We start from the raw sequence: 22,804 nt of genomic DNA, 5'->3' as shown, positions 1-22,804 counted from the left end.
GATGACTTTTAGACCTTCTTGGATCTGATCCTGAATGTAGAATTTCCAAAACATGATAGGTTACTCTTGTAGCCACCTGATATTGTGACTTAGGGAATCTGATAATATCAGCTCAAAGTGGGCAATTCCAGGCACATGATTTCTTGGTGTCTTTGGTCAGGCTCTTAAACTCTACTCAGGATCCTTAGCACTTCAAGAGCTGTTTTTAAAATGATGACCAATTTTCTCCTGCAGAAAGCATGGCCTCATTGGAACACAAAGGGTATGAACTTGAGCCTTCCACTGAGGCTTTTGCGGGGACAATATATTGCATTGTTATTCAACATGCCTCCAGCACCATCGCATATATTGGGTCATACTGCCTGAGCAGCTGGACAGCATGCACTGCATCTTAGAACTGCTGCAGAATTTTCTCTTGCTCTGTCACTGAAAATTTGTACCTTTCTGAGTCACCTGATAAATGGCTTAAAGCCAATATTCCTAAGTGTGGTATGTGCCACCTCTAACATTCACAGAGGCTCACTGAATGCTGTACTTCTTTTTTAGAGCTGTGGGATACAAGGTGCAATGACTTATACTTTACTTAGCAGAGGATATCCTTACATGCTACAGACAGGTAGACATCTATCCTGCTCTTAGCAGTACTATGGTCTGTTAGCTATAGTCACAGATCTTTGCAGGTCAAGACACCCTGGTTGCCACTTTGGCTTTGCTTTCCCTCCCAGTGACTTCATCCATCTTGCCTCTGTCTGTTAAGTAATGCCACATGGCCTCTGCTATTGTAGAATTCCATCGTCCTTATTGAAGCTATAAATCCCAGTTCTGTGTCGGCATCTCCAACTGTTAACTCTCTCTTGCAGAGTAGAACATTAGGGAGCTTTTTTAAAAATGCTGCTGTTCCCCTCAGCAATATAACTTGTGTATCACCAACTGACCCTACTCCCTGAGCTTATTTGTATGTCCATCTTGGGGCACATTGTAGTTCCTTTGAAATACCTGAAATACCTTAGACTAAATAATTTGTAAACAACAGAAATTTATTTCTTATAGCTCTAGAGACTGGGAAGTCCAAGATCAAGGCACTGGCAATTAAATGTCTGGTGAAGGCAATCTGCTTCATAGATGGTACCTGATAACTGTATCCTCACATGGCAAAATGGGTGACAGCTTCCCTTATGCCTTTCATATAAGGGCACTAATACCATTTGTGAGAGCTGAGGTACCATGGCCCAATCATTTCCTAAAGCCCCAAATTTTAAATAATACTATATTTAAAATATTAAAATAATCCTATCCTGTATTTTAATAATACCAGCTTTTAACCTGTGAATCCTGGGGGACACAAACATTCAGATTGTTGCAGGTATCATAGACTTTTCAGTCTGCTCTAACAATGGTAAGCCCCTGGGAGTCAGTTGGGGGTGGTAGTTTATAGTTTACTTCCCCAGTATGTCGTTCTATGGAGTCTTTGTGCCTTGCAAATGAATAATTTTTTGAGGGGGGAGGGGATGGTGACTTTGTATGTTAGAAATCTCCAGAAAAGGAACAAGTAAAGGCTTGTGCTCTCAGAATTACCCTTAGTTTTAAGAGGATTCATCTCAGATGACTTTTGTCCTTTGGTTCTTGATCTCTTATTGTTCTAGCTCTGTCTGTCTTCTTCCCCATGTCAGAGCTTCTTCAGCTCTCATTTGGGGTGTATGTGTGCAGGTGTGTAGCCAATTGAGATTAGTGCTCAATAAAACCCATTTTCTGATTAGCACTTCCTCTGTACTTTATGGATGGATGCCTTCCCACCATGTTCTCATACATCTTTTTCTCTGTGCATCAAAAGAGAGCAAGCCCTCTGGTGTCTCTTCCTCTTCTAAGGGCACTGGCCCCATCAGATAAGGGATTCATCTTTGTTACCTCATTTAATTTTAACTAGTTCCTTATGGCCCCATCTCCAAAACTAGTTACATTGGGAGTTAAGAGTTTCAACACATGAATTTTGAGGACATACAACTTAGTCCATAGGAGCAGTGAAAATACCCTGTGCCCTTCGCAGCTTTCTTTTCCTTAGTCTTGGAACTCCTGGATGACATGTGTTCCAGGTAGCATGTTCACAGTAAGTCAAGCTGGACCCTGAGTAAGTACTGGAAGGGACTTAGAGAGTCAATGGGACTACAGAAAAATTTGAGTAAGAAATAATAGGCATTAAGCCATGGAGATTTGGGGATTGGTTCATTACTGTAGCATAGACTATCCTATACTGACTAATACAGGGGGAAACTACCTCCTGCTGTACATATTTTCCTTAATTCTTTTTGTCTCATGACTGGAACAGGGTTGTTAAAATCTAGAAAATTTTATTTCTGTCTTTCTATACCTGAATGGTACAGGGGAACAAGACATATCTTTTGAAGTTCCAGTTAATTGTTTCTTTATAAATTGACCCTTCATTTTCCACCCTGCTTTCCAGTGTATCTTTCTTGTCCACCTTCCATGCAGAGGGTGGTTTAAGTTTTCCTAGATATTTTTAAATAATATGTAATAATTTGCATATTGCTTTTCCCCACTTCATTATTTTCTTTCTATAATTCATCATATTTAAATCCATTGACCGAGACACTATAATTCTGGAGATATTCAAGTTATTATTTTATGTAGAAATTTGTTTGCTAATGAAAAGTCATTTACATTGGACCAAACATTACCTCTCCTGGAGTGAATTATCAGTTTAAAAATACACCCTTATTTTTAATTTAAAATCAATGCAATATTCAGATTCACTAGATAATCACATATGTACTCTCTTAAACTGTAGCATTTTCCCACACTCTCTAGTTGTGGCTCCCAGGTAGCTTCTTTATGTGCTACTTCCCTGTACACACAGCTTTCTCCTAGAATGAGTTCTGTTGGAGAAATAACAGAAAGTTCCTTCCCTAAGGAACTGGAGTCTAGATGCAAGTCACCTAATGTAAGACGAAGAATAAAAAGCAAGCAGTGTGTGTGGGCCGAGGTTGCTGTTTCTGGAAAGATCAGCTGCAGCAAAGGTGTGTTTGTAGCCTAGTGACACACAATTGATGCAATGGTACAATGATTTATCATGTAAAAGGAGACATTTAACAACAAAACAGGCTATTAGGGAGCCACCGGTGAGTCATTACAGTAGGCATTTCTGTTTTAAGAATGGCCTCAACCTTGTAACAGGGAGTGACAAAGAAATGGTTTACCCTTCAGGAGATCTCCGGGAGGCTTAAGGCTTAGCTATTTTTTCATGCTTTTATGTGGCACCTGAAGGGAACACAGGAGGGCAGAGAAACAAATACAGTTAGCTTTCCATCGCCACTAGTGACAATACCATCTTCAATTATAGCCCTCCGAAAGATCTCCGAAATGGTATTTCTGAAATGATCATTTATTAAAAGCTTAAGGTGCTCCTGATAAATAAACTGGGAGGTTCTGTCATGTTCACAGGGCCAGAGGGAGGCTGCGTTTGTTCTGCTGGTGTGAGAGCAGGTGGGTGCAGGAGGGCGGACGGAGGGGAAGAGGCGCAGGAGTTCAAGGATGTGATTCAGCTGTATGAGTCATGGAGTGACAGGCTGCAAGGCAACTTCATTATCTGTGTGCCCTGGATCCATCCATCTGTGGGGACAGAGCCGGAGAGAAGCAGGGGAGAGAAGCCGGAGGTGTGCAGGGGGAAGGGGCCGGGCATGTGGTGGAGTGTGCAGTGGGTGATCATGGGAAGTAGAGAAATTGAAGTTTGAATCCTGGATCCAGCCTGAGAGATTTGGGACTGTTTCCTTAACTCCTGTAAGTCTCAATTTTCTCCTCTGTGCCTTGGGGACAATGGTAATACCTTACAGAAGGATTGTTGGATATATTTTGTAAAATAATTTGGATAATATACTGAGCCTAATGCCTGAGAATAAGCATGATAGTAACAACCATTTACTTCTGGGATCACCCACTGAGTGCTTTATGCATTATCACAGAAAATCTTCTACTTGTAGCCTACTAAATCTCTGTAAGAAATCATACCCATTTTGTAGGAGAGAAAACCCATGCCATCCTTTTGTGTCTTGGCCACTTGAAAAGATGTCAATCTAAGGGACAGTTTGGGGGAAGTACAATCTATCAGCACATAATTGTCACAACTGCATTAACATATATTCATGTATTCCATGAATTCTAATCTTGAACCAAAGGCAGTTTGGTAATAAATGATTTTTTAAGTAATACTGGCACAATTTTTTAAATAAACTTTCATCTTATGGCCATTCCCCAATTATCTGCAAAAATATTGACATAAAATCTGCAATAATTATGTGGTGAAATATGGTAATTAGCAGGAGTGTTTCATTGTATAAGGTGGATTGGCAAACATTTACCATTTTCCTCCAGTATGCTGAGATTACTTGAGCTAATACACTACAAATTATAAAATGCTAGACATCATTATATTACTGCTGATGACTGTAGTGATATAGATTTTGTAATTTCAACCAGGTTTTCTAAAATGACTTATCCCAAGCCACCATACTCCTCTGGGATCTGTTCAGTTATACCAGGCATCTGGGAGAAGTACTTGATATGAGGATTGTTCACCTCTAAATGCCAACAGGTCACCATGATGGTATGAACATCACTGAGAAAATAGACCCATGTGGTACTTGTGATGCTGCCCCAGAGTATGGAAGGTGACTGGATCAGGATCGAGGGGATGGGACTTCCAGGCTTGGTTCTACTGCTCATTAGCTGTGTTCACATTCATCATTAATTTATTCACTGAACACTAGACTCAAGTTTAACTAAGATGCAGTCCTTCTACCAAAGCTAATAGAGAAAGAAGTAAAACTCCTAAGCAGATAATAAAAGCTCTCCTGGAACAGACATGAAAGAGTATATCCATTTCAACTTAAAAGGATAAGGTGAATTACCTATTTGGGAAACAATAAAAGGATTTTTAATGGCACTATTCACTTCCATGCACATTTTGAAGTGTCTATGTATATTAGGAACTATGTTATAGGCTGAGATTGTGGATAGGAAAAAGCAAACCAGAATTGGTATCCTCAAGGACTTCACAGAAAAGAGTCAGGTATGTAGAAAGGTGAATTGCCAGAGTGAGATGGACACAGTAATGGAACCCTGTACATTAGTAATGGGAAGAATCATTGGTGGGAACATTATATGGTAGGGTTCTTAGTTGCAAACAACAAACAATAAAAGCTTTCTTTAGCTAACATAAACAAAAAAGGGACTGATTGAGACTCCATTAGGGAGTCAGTGAGTTGCCTGGAAGGATAGCAACAGGCAGAAGTAAATGGAAGCTAAATGCTTCAAACCAAATCTTGCCAAGGAATCATTCTACCATGGATGCCTTTGACTATCAGTGCACCATCGTGAACCCTCATTACCGCAGGCAGTGAATGCCACCCAAGATCTAAAGAGTACATCTTTTGGATAAAATGTTGGTCACATGCTTTCTCCTTAATTGTGAATGAGCTGGAAAAGTGTCTTCGGCAATATCTATAGTAATAGCAGTTTCTGTTTCCCACTAATTTATAAACTAAGAAATTACTTAAAGGGAGGAAGGGTGTTCAGAAACTGACATATATATATATACACATACAACACATATATATTTAAAATCATATTTATATGTATATATATATATATATATATACGTGTGTGTGTGTGTATGTATAATGAAAGGTCATGTTTTCATCTTTGTTGACTTTCCTCTGCTTATTGGTAAACAGATTTCTCATCATTCCATGCTTTTGGAAAAAACATATATAAAGCTTTCATAACATCCTATGGCAATTAATCAAAAGAAAATCACATGTATCTTGGCCTTCATAAACTGAGTTTTACATATTTTTTTTCTATGCCAGAAATAAGGTAGGCACTTACACAAGCTCCTGACTCAAAACATGGCTGCATACCAAAGAACTAATAAACAAGCCTGGGATTCTTTTGTTCCTCTTTTTTTTTTTTTTTTTCTTTTTTTGAATAATTACTTTCCCTATTTCTTTTTTACCAATGCAGCCAGCATACTTTATCTCGAGGAAATTACATTTGCTCATGTAGGTGTGTGAATAAGCAGAATGACAAGAGTTCATTTGAGCCAGAATTAGATGGATATTGCAATTACTTGGGAGAAAGAACATTCCCTAAATCCGGCTATGAATCCTCTACAGATCAAAACAGGGATCACTTACCATCTTGTCATGTGGTAGAGTACTTCTTGTTGAGGTGCAAGACTCTTTGGCATCAGAGAAATGTATTTGGAAGTTTACCCTTTCTTCACAATGATAGGGAGAACAAAATGGCTATTTTCTGGAAAAGTCAAGAGACTATATCTTTGCTAGTGTGTGTGATAAAGGCTAAAAAGGGAGTGCTGTGGGTTTTTCATAGCTCTGAAGAGTCCACCAAGAGCCCCCCTTCGGGATTATAACCTCAGTTCCCTTACTGGAGGCTCCCTTTGCTTCTCTTTGAGTTCTTTGGATTTTGGTCAGGGTCCCGTCTTTACTCTGCTCTCAGCTTCTCAGTTTTTAGCTCACTTATGTAACTGATGGATAAGGGGTGGTAATTTTTTTTCTCTCAAGAATTCTTTTATCATAGTAGCTCTAGCATCTATGTATGTTAGAAACAAGAACACTGAGATGATGAATGCATCTACAGTACTGTGGATATTTATTTTTAATTCAGCGTTATGTCAGTCAGGTAGGACATTTTGAATACTTCAGTGTTGTGTTAGGTATGGATTCCTAGATTATAGAACAGAGTACTTTCATTTGGAATCCAGCAGGTTGTGCTTCCAGGAAAAGACGTTCTAAAATTCTATATAGTTCTAGGGAAAATTCCAAAGTTTGTTATTTTTTTCTTTGAAAATTAAAGAAAATTATGTAAGTAGTATTTACCTTTTTCCTTTGGTATACAGTCCCATGAGTTTTAATACAGGCATAGATTACTGTAACCAGCAATGTAACAACATAACAGGATGAAGAGTAATTTCAATACCTCAAAGAATTTGTTTTGCTGCCAGTTTACAGTCAGACATACCACTTGCTAGTCCCAGATCCTTGCCCCTTGCTATCACTGATATATTTTTTGTTCCTATGATGTTGCCTTTTTTGAAATGCTGGGTAAATGGTATCCCATTGTGTATAACCGAGACTGGCTTCTTTCACTTAGTATACTTTCTTTCTCTAGTGTGGTACAGCCTGGTTTCCTAAGAACTTATCTGAGGAGCTGACTTCATGAAAAATGAATTTGATGAAAATTTTTATTTGGTTGTTTTGTTTTCTGTATTATTAAGGAGAAGAAAAAACTCAGATTAAATATTAAACAAAAGGAGAGTTTGGTTTACTATGAGAAGGGAATCCCCCCCCCCCAGCATTATCAAGCTATTAAATTAGGATGCACCTTTAAGAGGAAATTTATTTCCTGTCCATGGGTATTGAGATATAAGCTAAAGAGCCACTAGAAAAAAAATCAATATAAATTAACTGAGAGAAAAATATTGATGATGATGGAGGTATCTGGGGGGAGATGGAGTGGGACAAGTTATCAGAAGGTAACAAGTAATTTCAAATGATCCGTAAATTTAACCATGGAAATTGAGTTTCATTTGAAGGCAAGTTAATGTTGTTGGGTATGGTGGGGACTTGAATCCTAGTCATCTCTCTATGAATTACATGAGCAGGGAGTTAGAGAGTAGATTATAAAGGAGGGAGAAATGACCAGGTCTCAACCAGGCTGGGAAGGGTATGGTGGGGTTGGGAATGGCAAGATCAAGTGGGACAGAGCAGAGGGGGAGGTTGAGCAGAGGAAACTATAGTTGGTGGGGGTTGGAGATGGAGGTCAAAACACTGAATATTTGGTCAAATAAGCAGTAATTATGCCTTTTACTGCATGATCTCCTAACGCATGTGTGTGTGTAATGAACCGTGTAGTATTATGAGTGTTCATGTATTTTGTTCCCTAATGTCTGTTTTGATCAGATGATTGTGAATAATTACAATAAACAAAGACATTGATGTGCTGCATAGAAATTCTGCTGACAAACTTAAGTTTTGTGAAATTTCTGTATTTTTTATTTAAAGTCTTATTTGGTTAGCAAACAATGACAACTTCTTCCCATTTCCTTCCAAAAACCTCTATCTGTATGTGAAGAATTCCATATATTAAATGAGGGATATGGAGGAAGATTGTATTCTAGAATATACTAGAATAAAGAGAAATAAAACATTAACATAAAAATGTCACAAATGGAGAACATAAGAATTAATGGAATTTTTGAGGAATAATGGAGTACCACTGGAATAGAATCAATGACCAAAGATGTCATTACAGGAAACATTCTGGATTTGGAAAAGAGAAAGATCTTGGATATTTACAGTGAATAGATTGGATGTATGTGGGTGCAATATAAAGATGCCATTTCTTGATAACGAAATTGAAAACAAAAAAATTCCCTAATAATTAGATGGAGAAAATTCCTAATGTACCAATAAAGGAAAACAAATTTAATATCACTAGACTCTAATAGGATGTTACCAAAACCAATGAAACAATGTTGAACAATATTGAAGGGAAAGAATTATAATGCAAGAATTCAGCTAAGTCAATTTATTTTTTATGGTGAGGTTGAGAGAATCTCTGTATCTTGTCATGAGTAAGAATTCAGAAATTTACTACCCACATACTGTTTTTTGGGATGAACATTTTATTCCCAAATTATTCTTCCTAACTGAAGGTTGAGTCAAAAACAAACCCTTACAATGTGGGAAAAAAATGTTAGATTCTTGCTAGGAAAAACCTATTTTAAGATGGTCATAATGCAAAATAAGAAAAATGATTCATACATAAATATTTTACTGCAGTATTTTTTATAACAGTACAAATTGGCAAAACTTTAAATTTTCACGTAAGGAAAATGTCAGTAGTAGAACATAATGTCACTTAAATTATCAAAGAACCTCCACTGATGTAGGAAATCATGACCTTAAATGAAAAAACAACAGGAATTATATGTATTTATGTATATATATATATGTATGTGTGCGTGTGTGTATGTATAAGTACGCATGTATGTATGTCAGTTATGTAAAGGAAAAAAACTAGAAATAGGTAAAAATATTTGTAATATTTACCAGTGGTTGTAAGGGTATAAATTTACTTCAGGAATTTCAACTCTGTGTGTGTGTGTGTGTGTGTGTGTGTATGATTTCAAAAATTAGAATAAGAGCAAAAATATAAAACAAGATTTTTAATAAAGAAAATTATTTAAGCCTTTTAAACCATAGCAATTTAAAATTCTATAAAGATTTGTTATTGTAGCTAAGCTTAGTGACTCGTACCTATAATCCCAGTGACTCTGGATGGCTCAGTCAGGAGGACGGCAAGTTCGAGGCACCAGCCTCAGCAATTTAGAGTTCCTATCTCAAAATTAAAAAGGGCAGGGGATTTAGCTCAATGATAAAGCACTCCTGGGTTCAATTGCCAATACCCACAAAATAATAACATTTTAGTTATTAGAATAAGACTATTGGTGGCCTCTCTTCTCCTCCTTTAAAATCATAATAAAACTGTATTTACATAAAAGGAAGGCAGAATGAACATTGTGTGAAGTCAGTGAAATGCTAATAAGTGACATGAATAAGACAGTACTTTTTATTTTTTTACCTGAGTTTTTTGACAAATTGTAAAGTAGAGTAAGAATTGATAAGGATATTTCTATGTCAAGGAAAGACTACAAAAGAGGATACCTAGATACTTAGACACATCAAGGAAAGAAAACTTCAGATCACTATCTCTAATGAACATAGATGCAAAAATTCTTCAATAAAATTCTGGCAAATTGCATATAAAATATATATTTAAAAGATAGTGCACTATGATGAAGAGGGGCTCATCCCTGGAATGCAAGGTTGGTTCAACATATGGAAATCAATAAATGTAACTTAGCACATCAATAGACTTAAACACAGGAATCATACAATCATCTCAATAGATGCAGAGAAAGCATTTGACAAAATACAGCATCAATTTATGTTCAAAAAACTGGAAAAACTAGTGATAATAGGAACATATCTCAACATTGTAAAAGCTATCTATGCTAAGCCTATGGCCAGCATCATTCTAAATGGAGAAAAATTGAAAGCATTCCCCCTAAAAACTGGAACAAGACAGGAATGCAGACCCAGAATAGTCAAGGCAATCCTTAGCAAGAAGAGTGAAACAAGGCATCACACTACGATACCTTAAACTATATTACAGAGCAGTGGTAACAAAAACAGCATGGTATTGGCACCAAAACAGACAGGTAGACCAATGGTACAAAGTAGAAGACACAGAGACAAACCCACATAAATATGGTTATCTCATACTAGAAAAAGGTGCCAAAAATATACATTGAAGAAAAGATAGCCTGTTCAACAAGTGGTGCTGGGAAAACTGGAAATCCATATGTAACAAAATGAAAGTAAACCTCTCTCATCCAACACAAAAATAAACTCAAAGTAGATCAAAGACTTAGGCACTCGAACAGAGATCCTGTGCCTAATAGAAGAAAAAGTAGGCCCAAATCTTCATCATGTCTGTTTAGGACCTGACTTCCTTAACAAGACTCCTAAAGAACAAGAAATAAAATTAAGAATCAATAAATGGGATCAATTCAAACTAAAAGTTTCTTCTTGGCAAAGAAAACAATCAATAATTTGAAGAGAGAACCTACAGAATGGGAAGAAAACTTTACCACATGGACCTCAAATACAGCACTAATCTCCAAGATAAAAAAAGAACTCAAAAAATTTAACACCAAAAAAACAAATAACCTAATCAATAATGAGCTAAGGAACTGAAGAAGAAATATTATCGATCAACAAACATATGAAAAAGTGTTCAACATCTTTGCTACTTAGGGAAATGCAAATCAAAATCACCATAAGATTTCATCTCACTTCAATTAAAATGGCTATTATCAAGAACACAAGCAATAGTAGGTGTTGGTGAGGATGTGGGGAAAAAGGTACACTCATACATTGCTGGTGGAGTTGCACATTGGTGTAGACACTCTGTAAAGCAGTATGGAGATTCCTCAGAAAACTTGGAATGGACTCACCATTTGACCCAGTTATGCACTCTTCGGTTTATACCCAAAGGACTTAAAATCAGCATATGACAATGACACAGCCACATCAATGTTTATAGCAGCTCAATTCATGATAGCAAAATTATAGAACCAACTTAGATGCCCCTCAACAGATGAATGGATAAAGAAAATGTGGTACATATACACAATGGAAGTTTACTCAGCCTTAAAGAAGAATGAAATTATGGCATTTGCAGGTAAATGGATGGAACTGGACAACATCATGCTAAGCGAAATAAGCCAATCCCCCAAAACCAAAGGCCAAATGTTTTCTCTGATAAGTGGATGCTGATCCCTAATGGGGTGGGTAGGCAAGAATAAGAAACTTTGGATTGTACATAGGAGAGGTGAGGGGAGTGGTGGAATGGGTAAGGATGGAAAGGATGGTAGATTAAGACAGACATTATTACCTTTATACATGTATGAAAATTTTGTTTAAAAAATTAGCACTGTCAAAAAAAAGATAATAAAAAAAGTTAAAAAATGAAAAAATAAGATACTTCAGATATGCTAGTTATCAGTGACAAGTTCTTCCTCAAATGTTGAAGTTTGAACTTTAGAGAGGCATGCTGAGGTAAGCACATAGAGCAGGTTTTCTTTAAAGGTAGTAACACAGACTTCTCCCAGGAGGAGAAGGAGGCCATGGCTGGTATTCTGGTATCCCAAGAAAGGAGAGTGCCCTGCCCTTTTTATAGACTCAAGTTTCCTTTGTTTTCCTGTTGTCTCCCCACTTATCTTTCTCCTTCCTATATGACTAGGCCCAGGAGACACTAGTGGGATGGCCAAGAGGTGGGAAGCAGATGGGCAGGGGGAAGGGCCAAAAGGAGTAATGCAGGCAAGTAGCAGATCAGGAGGCATTAATTAACAACTCCCTGTCTGCAACCTTTTGGGAGGTGTAGTATAGGCAGGTAATCTTGGTAATCAAAGGGCTCTGGAGACATTGAAATTCCAGTCTCCCAGGGGACGTCTCCAACTTCCTGGATCCAAACTGGCTTCCATTTTCTTCATTGGACCTGATCACCTATCTATCCTGTCTGTCTTTAATTCTGGCTTCAATTTCTCTTATCCAGCCTGGATTAATTGTGCTCTGGAGAAGTGATAAAGAGTAGAGAATAAGAAGCAGACCCCCCCCCCACACACACACACACCACAATTTACAAAAAGAGAGAGAAAAATAGAATATGAATGAGATTTGTAAATTTGACACCAGTTTCTGGGTAAAACTTGAGCAAATTAGTAACATATGGTTTGTGAGTTCATAGAAACGGGGAGATGACTAATTTCTGAATGTGTTCTAGAAGGACAGGTATATGAACTACTCCTCATTCGTTTTTTTGGTAGAACACTAGACTTCTAGATAAGGTGATTTTAACAAATCAAGGTCTTTTTAAACTTGAGCAAGGCACTCAACAGTCTTCCCTGATTTCTTGCTAACAAATTAGAGAACTGCCAATAAAGAATATGGGTCCCAAGATTTTACTCTGAAGGTGGCAGAAGAAGGCCCCGCCTCAGGACTCTGCTCTTGTCCTTACTCCCTTTAGAAACCTGGAAGTGGACTGAAAACGTATCCATTTGCCTGAAGACCCAGGGTCACACAATAAATAAGGAACTGAAGATGCTTTAGGCTGGTTGGAACAACCAAATTTCCTGTCATTCTAGCAGGTGGTAGAAGTTGTTCCAAGGATGGGGAATTCAATTCAACTGCAAGAACTTTTTGGTTGTTAGAACTGTGTGAATTTAAAGATGAAAGTCCCACGAGATAAGGAGCTCCTAGGATTTTTTTTTCCTTTCAGATATGTATCTGAAAATGCTTTGGGTAGCTGTAGATCTAAGCTGTAGGTCCTGTCTGTGTTTGCTTTTCACTGTAAAAGCTAGTGCTTGACATGTTAAGGTCATCGTCCTTACCTTACACGGTGCCTCAGTGAAACTAGTGAACAGAACTCTGAGGAGGATCCTGGCGACTTTTGGATTGCAGTTCTTCACCAGGACTTAACTGAGATTGATGTTAACCTTGATCTATGTATGTATCATGTTCTGTTTTGTCATTCTTCAAAAATTTCTTTTAACTCCCCTCAGAGCGACTAAAAACTTAAAATCATGACAGTTTAGTATGCTTTTAACTAACCAGAATTAGACTTTTATATGTGAATTGAATTCTAAATTTAGGTGGCATTCAGATGCCTAACAGAAACTTCCACTATTTAGGCATGTAGGCAATATTTTTTTAACCTTTATTTATTTATTTATTTATTTATTTATTTATTTATTTATTTATTTATTTATTTTTATTGTAAACAAATGGGATACATGTTGTTTCTGTTTGTACGTGAAGTAAAGGCATACCATTTGTGTAATCATACATCTACATAGGGTAATGGTGTCTGATTCATTCTGTTTTTTTCCTTCCCCCCCACCCCTCCCACCCCTCTTTGTCTCTATACAGTCCCTCCTTCCTCCATTCTTGCCCCCCTCCCACCCCCCATTATGTGTCATCATTCGCTTATCAGTGAGATCATTCCTCCTTTGGTTTTGTGAGATTGGCTTATCTCACTTAGCATGATATTCTCCAATTTCATCCATTTGCATGCAGGCAATATTCTCTGGCAAGTTGACAATCTACAATATTACCACCACAGCCATAGTTATCGAATATTTAGAATATTTACCCTTCATGGGACATAGTTGTGGTCACTTTTTATGCCGTATCTCATTTAATCTCGACAGAAATCCTGTTAGATAGATGATATTCTTATTTTATGAAAGGTTTAGAGAGTTTAGGTTATCTATGGTGATTTAGAGCAAAGATTTTTTTTTACCACTAATCTCATCACCACAGAGTAGAGAGATTTATTTTGACTATATAAAAATCTGCCATTCCATCCCACTCTGCCCTTCTTCCTATCCCACCCAGCAATCGACACTTAAGAAATTGCCTTTTATATGTACCTTATATAGTTTTTTTTTTTTTTTTTCTATCAGCTACACATGAAAACACACATCAGGCTTTGTTTTATTTTTCTCTAATCATTCTTTCTACCCATTCTGTTCAGATGTTTTAGGTCTAAACATTTAGAACTGCTTTCCAAATTTATGTTCTAAAAATTGTCATGTTAAGCAAAATAAGCCAGACTCCAGAGATGTATCACGTTTCTTCTCATATGTGGAATCAAAAAAAAAAAAAAAAAAAAAAGACAAAAGAAAAAAAAAGAAAAAAAGAGATGGCATAAAAGTAGAAGGGGAACTAGGGACTCTCAGGGAAGGTGGAGGGGTGGTAGGCAAGAAAGGACAATAAAGAATGTGGAAAAAATCAAAGTATGTCATATGCTTGTATGAAAATGTCACAAAGAAACTCGTTATTTTGTACAATGAATATGTGCTAATTATAAAATTTGTACTCAAGTATGTCTAAACTATATTGTATCCCAAACAATCATTTTCTTAATGTTCCTAAAATGCCTCCATGTCTCAAGACAGTCCATCTTCTGGGACCACTGAAGTCCACACTGGGGAGAACTCTGACCTAGCGCCCATGGACAGAAGGCCAAGAGAGAAGAGTGCCAACCCACCAACTCACCTTGTGACAAAACAACACGCTGAGAAAGATGCATGGAGCAGGGACAAAGTGATTGCATTCTGAGGGTTTGACCAGATAATCTGTTGTACTTCTGTAGAATGTCGAGTACCACCGCTGAGCATATAATCAAGAGTTTTTCAATTCAGATTTTATAAAAGGAGTCAGAGTACATTCCTGACCTTTTTATTTCTTCCAGCCATGCAGGCTTCCTCATTCATCTGTGCCTCTAGGAGCACGTGCAGTGTCTTCACCTGCCACAGCTCCTGCTCTCTGCACAGGCCACAGCGGGCAGCAGGTGGCCTAGTGGGACATGTTGATCCAACAAGATATCTAAATATGCAACCAACCTTGTGGAGATAAGGCTGAGGACTATTGCAACAAGTTTCTACCCTCTTTGTGTTCGTATGAGTGACTCTGCCTTCCTGCCTTCCTCCTGGATAAACTCTTTGAGAGCTGCTCTCCCTGGATGTCCTAACCAGAAAGAGCCAGAGATTGTATCTGAATCATTAGTTGTTTATCAGTTTGGGGACCAGAGAAAAATTACTTTGGATAGTGAAAACCTCTCTCTTTTTCTTTAAATGTATGTCATCCCTCAATTAAAACAGAATTTGGTGTGAATGAATAGCCCAGGCTAGGAATAGAGGTTCATGTTTTTCCGCCATGCTACTAGGTAGACTGGTCATAAAGAACTGATTACAGTGCCTGAACACTCTGAATTTCAATTGAAAATCTCTAGCTGAAAGTCCAGTGCTTATTCAGAAACACCATTATCTGATTGGATGCTGGGCTTGGCAGAAATCAGTTTTCAGCTCAGACGTGGGATGGCGACAGAGTCTCATTACGTTAATTTTATTTACAGGGCAGCCTGGTTTCCTGTGCTGTGAGCTGGGTGCTTATTCAGCTGGTTTGGCTTTGGTGGGTTTGCTGCACGGTGTATTTTTGTTTCCGAACTATTTTGGCCTTGGAAGGATATCTGGCCTTGTTTCACTTTCATAACTCTGATGAAAGCCACAGAAGTTTCCAGGGAGCCTGAACGGGGAACTTGTGGGGCCCCTCCTTGCACTGTGTGATGGCTACTGGAGGAAGGGTCCTAATCTGCAAAGAGACTCTGTATCCTTAGGCTTTTGCCTTTGGAGAGAAAAGGAATGTTTTTACTTAATGGGCCTTGTCCTCCCTGTGCCATTCCATAAGGTGTTACAAGCCAAGAAGTCTTTAGATTTACTACTTTCTTTCTTAAAATGGGCAAAGGTGGTGTCTTATTCCACCCCTTGCCCTGCCCCAGGATGCTCTGTGTTATTGCTTATTACAAAGATTGCATGAGAAACTGAAAGAGTAAAGACTCAACTTTGAGACTGGTGCTGTTGGTTTTGTTCCATGAGAATATTCAGGTACTTAAACAATAGCAGGGCATCTACACATAAATTCTCTTGTGCAACTTCACAACCTGTGGATGAAGGAGATGGAGACAGTGATGATATGCCCATTTCACACAGGTGACTCAGAGTAACTTATGTAGGTCACAAAGCTCAGAAATGCTAGAGCTATAATTTAAAACTAAGTCTCTGACAAGTAATCATTGATCTTTTTATTTTTATGAAGAAGGATTCTAATCAAAAATTAATATTATGTTAATCTTCAGAAATTATTAAATTAGTCATAATAAACATTGTTTAACATTTGGGGAAAACAATTACATATTAAATTTTACTCAGATCGCAAGAACAGACTGCTGAGAAATCAAATTGGAACTAAAATTAAATTTACATTTTAGCAGTAAGAATTAAACCTTTGAAACATTCGCAGTAGATAAAATATTTTATGTTGATGTGATTGCTCTGAATATATCATAAGTGATATGGTTGAGTCTATACTTTAAGAGTGCTGGTACTACGGAAGTCTTCAAACAGCCCTGTTTTTACCATGCAGAGTTGGATGGTCCTAAAAGCTGATGTATTTGTGCTTTAGGACTGTGAAAATGAACTTATTTATGCATCTATAGATGAAGTGGCCCCAAACTAACTCAGACTCATAGCTCTTGTTACTAAGCCCATGCTATTGATAAGTGCTGTGTTAAGTGTTTTGCTTGTGTTACTTTGTAATTTACTAGTCACTGCCAGATAGCTTGTTAGGTACCTGATGAAGACACCAAGGCCCAGAGAGGGAAGCATTCCATTAGAAATCCAGCAGGTTGGGATGCAGGCCTTACTCAAAAGCCCATGCTAGTCACCTAAATCTCCCACAGCCAGTGTTACAGGAATCTCCAAAGTCTCTTGACCCCAAAGCTGTCACTATTGGTCTCGTCAACCCTGCGTTTCATAAGTACTACAATTGCCAGGTATGAGGAAAATCAAAAGCTCCCACTCTCATCCTCCAAGAGGAGGAAACTCAGATTCCAAAGGAAAATATTTGAGATGTCAGATGTTTAAATTTGTTTTAGCACAAGTTTGGTGAAATAGGAACTTTAAACAAGTCTACCTATGACTAGGGGAAAGGAAATGGGGTGGTGGTGGTGAGGGATGGAGACAGAGAAAGAGAAGCAAGCACTGGCTTGGTGCATAGATGTATAAAGGCTGAGATGTTTCTCTGACGCTGCAGGACGTGGGTAATTGGCTCAATTTTCCACTTCTCTTTTCTCGTGCAGACGTGGCCTCATTTTTTTGAGAGCTTTTCTACCAACGTTGCTCCAATATATTTGAAGTTTTCAATTGTCTCAAGTAGAATGTAATAAAATCTTTTTCTTAGGGGCCTCTTGTATTTTAAAAGAATCATTAAAATATGCATACTTGACTTGGCAGTGTTAGCAAATATTCACATCCCTCCAACGGCAGCCACTTTGTGGGCTGATAGAAATTGTGCAGGAAATTAGGACTATAATAAACCATTAACGTTAAAGTCGGGCGTAAATGTCATTCTGTTGCCTCCCCTTTACCTCTTGAAAAAAATTAAGCTGCATTTTTAACCAAGTACTTCCTGTTATTTAAAAAATTTTAATTATCTCAGTTTATCTTAGACGCTCAAAATTAAGTTTTGCATTTTCTAGCTTTATTTTTCAAGGTTGACAAGTTAACACAGGATATTTTAGAATAGATTTCTTCAGCAGCTGAGATGATTTTCTGTAACAGTTTGCTCAAAAACTATTTCCATAGTAGGATCATCAACCAGAAAATCAGGACTGATACGGAGAATGCTGTAGCCAGATGGGGACCACAGTTGGGTGGCAAAGTGTTTGGAATATAAAGAAGAAATAGTCCGTAAATTTCATAATGGGGAAATTGGATGAGAGGTTCAAATTTATGATCTCAACCCTGTGATTGAGCCAAAGGCAACTTTTGGCTCTTTAGTCCTAGTACATCTTCCTTGTTCAACTAGATTTCCTGACTTCAGGGAACCCAGCTGGTGGATGAAAACAGTGATAGTTATAGTCATGGTTCAAATGTGCTACTAAATTTGCCTAACTTTTCATTACTGTCTTCAATTGTTTCAGCAGGTTGAATACTTAGAAATCCGCTTTTATATGAAGATTATTATAACATCTAGAAAATAGTATAAGACTAAATTACTGAATATTCTAGTAATGTATGTATTATGTGTTCAAATACTTTATTTACATTCAATGTCCATAGATTTTTCTTTATCGAGCTCTAACAAACAGGCAACAAAAAAAGCCTTTTTCTTAGGTCCAGGAATAGTAGATGAATCTTTGAAGAATCTGAAAAACAAATCCTGCTTCCCTTTCTTCTTCTTGCTCAAATGCCCACAAACAAGATTGGAAAATGTAATGCAAAAAGAGGACAGTTTGAGTCCTGTGTTCACAGATAGTAACCAGTTTTCAGGGAGTCCTGAAGCTTAGTGGGAAGATGATAATAAAATAACCCTTCTCCATCTCCCAAATGCAAAATTGTGGTCTGATCCAGGGGAGCAGGTGGAGAAGTGGTGGTTCTGTCTTGTGCTCTCATTTCATTGGCATTTGTTGTTCTTCCATTCATTGGTTCATTCACTGAATCATTTGAAAATTGAATGCCTGTTTTCTGCCAGACCCAGTGCTCATTTCTGAGCATTGGTACGATTATCCTAAAGTCACCAAAAAATCATGGCATCTAAAAGTTTAATGGAATCCCTAGGACAGAATGTCAGAGTTTCCTTGTACCTGTCACTGCTTGACTCTGTAAAGTGTTTGGGCTAGTTGGGTTGACTTTAGATGGAAGCATAAATTCTGAAAATGCCTGCTATCTTCTATCCTTTGAATGTGGTTTTTTAAAATTTTAATTTAATTTGTTCTAATTAGTTGTACATGACAGTAGAATGCATGTATACATTTTGATACATCATACATCAATGGAGTGCAATCTCTCATTTTTCTGATTATACATATTGCAGGATCACATCCATCATGCAGTCATACATGTATATGAGGTAATAATGTCTGTTTCACTCTACTGTCATTTCTTCCCTCATACCCCTTCCCCTCACTTCACTCCCCTCTACCTAAAATAAAGTAACTCTATTCCTCCCTAACCCCCCCCCCCCATACCCCCTTATTAGCTTCTGCATATCAGAGAAAACATTGGGCTTTTGGTTTTTTGCTTTGACTTCTTTCACTTAGCGTGATATTCTCTAACCATCCATTTATGAGCAATGCCAAGATTTAATTTAGGGTTTTCAAGATGGCGGCCTAGAGGGTGGCTGCATTTCATGTTGCTCCAGGACTCAGGATTCAAAAGAGGAGATATTGAGACACTTGGAACCAACTCAAAGCAGCCGTGTGACTCTCACCTGCTGGGAAGGCGTCCCGGATGGGACGGTGGTCCTGGAACGCAGGAAACTTTGTGAAGCAGAGCTGCCGGCGAGACACCCCTCCCCCCGCTGGAGCAGTGAACTCGGACAACTGGGAGCGCCGTAAAGGAGGCCGCTCAGCACAGTGCTGGGACTCGGAGCAACCACTGGGGCTCCGGCGGCTGCCCAGGGGAGGAGTGGCGAGGAGAGCTGTGTGGACTCAGGACACCGGGGCCTGCCCTGAGGAGGAGGAGCGTGGCCGCTTGGATTCGGAGTGACTGCACCAGAGCTACAGGCAGTTGCCAGAGGAGAAGCTGCGCGGCAAGATGTTTGGACTCAGAACGACTGCTTCTGAACACCGGGGCCTGCCCTGAGGACGAGGAGGATAAAGAGGAGCGCGGCCGCTTGGATTCAGAGTGACTATACCAGAGCTACAGGCGGTTGCCAGAGGAGGGGCTGCGTGGCGAGCTGTTTGGACTCAGACCACTTCTGAACCCCGGGGCCTGCCCGGAGGAGTAGGAGGAGGAGGAGGAGGAACGTGGCAGGTTGTATGGACTCGCAGTGACTGCATTAGCGCTCCAGGCGGCTGCTCAGAGGAGAAGGCGAGTGGTGAGTTGTTTGGACTTAAAGTGACAGCTCCTGAACACAGGGGGGCTGCCTGGAGGAGAAGCGTGGTGGGACGCTTGGTCTTGAGTGGCCACACCAGAGCTCCGGGCGGTTGCCCAGAGGACCCGTGCTGCGGGTCACGTGGATTCAGAGCCACTCAGAGCGACCGCTCCTGAACACTCGGGGGGTTATCTGGAGAAGGAGGAGGAACGGGGAGGGTCACTTCGACTCGGAGTGATTGATTGCCCAGGGCTACGGGTGGTTGGTGGGAGGTGGAGGCACGCAGTGAGTTTCTTGGACTCCTAGTGACCGCACTGGAATACTGGGCGGCTGTCGGGAGGAAGAGGCGTGTGGCGGGTCTCTGGGTCTCAGAGCGATTGTACGGGGCCCCAGGTGGCTGCTCAGAGGAGGGGCCGCATAGCCAGGCGATTAGGTGCAGAGCAGGGTCCCAGGATCTAGGAGGCTTCTGGGTGGAAGAGCCGCACAGAGACAGGCTTAGGGCGAAGCGAAGGTTCCAGGCCTGCGGGCAGATTCTCTGAGGAGGGGCAGCCTAAGGAGATTCATCTGTGAAGTGTGAGACTCCCAGGCCCAGGAGGTAGGGCGGGCCCCTGGGAACTTTGCAGAGGAAGGCAGCCCAGCCCAGGCGGTAGGTGTAAATTGAGGGGAACCTCTAGGAGGGTACTGACCAGCAAGACCTCCCCACTGGGTGAGTCTTCCCTGCCGGGTGAGGTTTCCCCACAAGGACGATAAAACTAGAGACTCAGGCCCAAACAGGCCTTGCCTCAGCCTGCAGCCTAGGTCCCCTTTGGATGACCATTGGTCAACAAGTGGAGGCACCTCTGCCCACTAGCAGGGATTATACCCCACCTGAAGGCCACCACTCCTAGAGAGGCAGCTTCCTTGTGGAGCACCGCATTACCAACTTCCTCCAAGACTTCAGCCTACTGAAGGCTAAGGGGGGATATATATAGAAATCTTCAGGGACATTGTAAGTCAATAGAGGAAAACTGCAATATCTCAGCGGTCCACTGATACCTGAACAATATGAGAAAACAAGGAAAGAAAATGCTGCAAACAAATCTAGATGTTACATCAATAAAACCCAATGACAGCATGGCAGAAGAAATGACAGAAAAGGAGTTCAGAATGTACATAATTAAAATGATCAGAGAAGCAAATGATGAGATGAAAGAGCAAAAGCAGGCATTGAATGATCGCACCAATCGACAGTTAAAAGAGCAAATACAGGAAGCAAAAGATCATTTCAATAAAGAATTAGAGATATTGAAAAAAAACCAAAAGAAATCCTTGACATGAAGGAAACAATAAACCAAATTAAGAACTCCATAGAAAGCCTATCCAATAGGATAGAACACCTGGAAGACAAAACCTCAGACATTGAAGACAAAATATTTAACCTTGAAAACAAAGTTGAACAAACAGAGAAGATGGTAAGAAATCATGAACAGAATCTACAAGAACTACGGGATATCATGAAAAGGCCAAATTTAAGAATTATTGGGATTGAGGAAGGCCTAGAGAAACAGACCAAAGGAATGAACAATTTATTCAATGAAATAATATCAGAAAATTTCCCAAATCTCAAGAATGAAATGGAAAATCAAGTTCAAGAGGCTTATAGGACTCCAAATATACAAAATTACAACAGACCAACACCAAGGCAAATTATAATGAAAATACCTAACATCCAAAATAAAGACAGAATTTTAAAGGCTGTGAGAGCAAAGAACCAAATTGCATTCAGGGGGAAACCAATACGAATATCAGCAGACTTTTCAATCCAGACCCTAAAAGCTAGAAGGGCCTGGAACAACATTTTTGAAGCCCTGAAAGAAAATGGATGCCAACCAAGAATCTTATACCCAGCAAAACTTACCTTCAAATTTGACGATGAAATAAAATCCTTCCATGATAAACAAAAGCTAAAAGAATTTACAAAAAGAAAGCCAGCATTACAGAACATTCTCAGCAAAATATTCCATGAGGAAGAGATGAAAAACAAAGAAGCAAATCAGCAAAGGGAGGAATTATCCTAAAGGAATTGTCAAATAAAGGAGGAAACAAGTTGTGTCAAACAAATAAATAAATAAAATTTAAAAAATGAACCAAATGACCGGGAAACCAAATCATATCTCTATAATAACCCTGAATGTTAATGGCCTGAATTCATCAATCAAAAGACATGGACTGGCAGATTGGATTTAAAAGAAAGATCCAACAATATGTTGCCTGCAAGAGACTCACCTCATAGAAAAAGATACCCATAGACTAAAGGTGAAAGGATGGGGAAAACCATACCATGCGCATGGACTCAGCAAAAAAGCTGGAGTATCCATCCTCATTTCCAATAATGTGGACTTCAAGCCAAAGTTAGTCAGAAGGGATAAAGAAGGTCATTTCATACTGATTAAGGGAAGCATAAATCAGCAAGATACAACAATCATTAACATCTATGCCCCAAACAGTGGCTCATCCATGTATGTCAAACAAATCCTTCTCAATTTCAGAAACCAAATAGACCATAACACAATAATACTAGGTGATTTTAACATGCCTCTCTCACCACTGGACAGATCTTCCAGACAAAAATTGAACAAAGAAACCATAGATCTCAATAACACAATCAATAATTTAGACTTAACGGACATTTATAGAATATACCATCCAACCAAGAGCGAATACACTTT

General features: G+C 39.1%; 1 protein-coding gene across 1 annotated transcript in view; it reads left to right on the top strand.

Moving 5' to 3' along the window:
• The window catches only part of LOC306647149 (uncharacterized protein), a gene marked incomplete at its 3' end in the record, with an annotated part of 600,113 nt that overhangs the window by 312,907 nt on the left and 264,402 nt on the right, over positions 1-22,804 (top strand). The window lies entirely within an intron of this gene.

The sequence above is a fragment of the Sciurus vulgaris genome (assembly GCF_902686455.1).
Source record: "Sciurus vulgaris genome assembly, chromosome: 16".
NCBI lineage: Eukaryota > Metazoa > Chordata > Mammalia > Rodentia > Sciuridae > Sciurus > Sciurus vulgaris.
The sequence above is the reverse complement of the archived record's forward strand: the minus strand, read 5'-3'. Positions and strand labels throughout refer to the sequence as shown.